Below are 745 nucleotides of genomic sequence, written 5' to 3' on the forward strand. Positions count from 1 at the left end.
GAGTGTGATCGTTGCCAGGGCCGCTGATTGGCTGCAATGTCAGTGGTACTTAATAAGCACCATTCAAGCGTGATCATTGCCAGCAGCGCCTAACTAGCACATGTGCCAGTGGCATGTTAAAAAATAACATTTGAGCGTGGTCGTTGCCAGTGCCGCCAGACTCGCTCCCGTGCAGGCAGCATGTAAAAAAACACCTTTTGAGCATGGTCTTTGCCACAACTGCCTAACTGGCCCTCGTGCTGGTGGCACGTAAAAGCACCCACTACACTCTTGGAGTGGTTGGCACTAGGAAGGGCATTCAGCGGTAGAAACTTTGCCAAATCAGATTGGAGCCTGGTGCAGCCTTCTAGCTCGCCAGTCCTCAGTCAAACCATCCAACCCATGTTAGCATGGAAAGTGGACGTTAAACGACGATGATGATGATATATATATCGACGTTTTTTTGACGTCCTGTACCCGGATATGCATCTATATATACATGTAGATGTAGGTATGTACATATATGTATGTATATATGCATATGCTTACATATCATTTGTATTATATATATATATATATATATTTAAGAATATGCGTTTTCTCCAATCCTTAAATATACTCAAATACCCAAAATTTCAAGGAGTTCCTGCCTTAAAAACAGGAGCTAACCACAGTTATTTTGTGTTCTTTGCTACATTGGTTTCTATTAACCCATTTATTCTATCAGAAGAATTTTTATTCATTAAGATAGAAGAAATACACATAA

At 40.9% G+C, this 745-nt stretch overlaps 1 protein-coding gene across 1 annotated transcript in view; it reads right to left on the reverse strand.

The window, feature by feature from the left end:
* Positions 1-745, reverse strand: part of LOC106884070 (LIM and senescent cell antigen-like-containing domain protein 1) — a 93741-nt gene that overhangs the window by 49171 nt on the left and 43825 nt on the right. The gene's annotated exons all lie outside the window — the stretch shown is intronic.

Source organism: Octopus bimaculoides, chromosome 18 (assembly GCF_001194135.2).
Source record: "Octopus bimaculoides isolate UCB-OBI-ISO-001 chromosome 18, ASM119413v2, whole genome shotgun sequence".
NCBI lineage: Eukaryota > Metazoa > Mollusca > Cephalopoda > Octopoda > Octopodidae > Octopus > Octopus bimaculoides.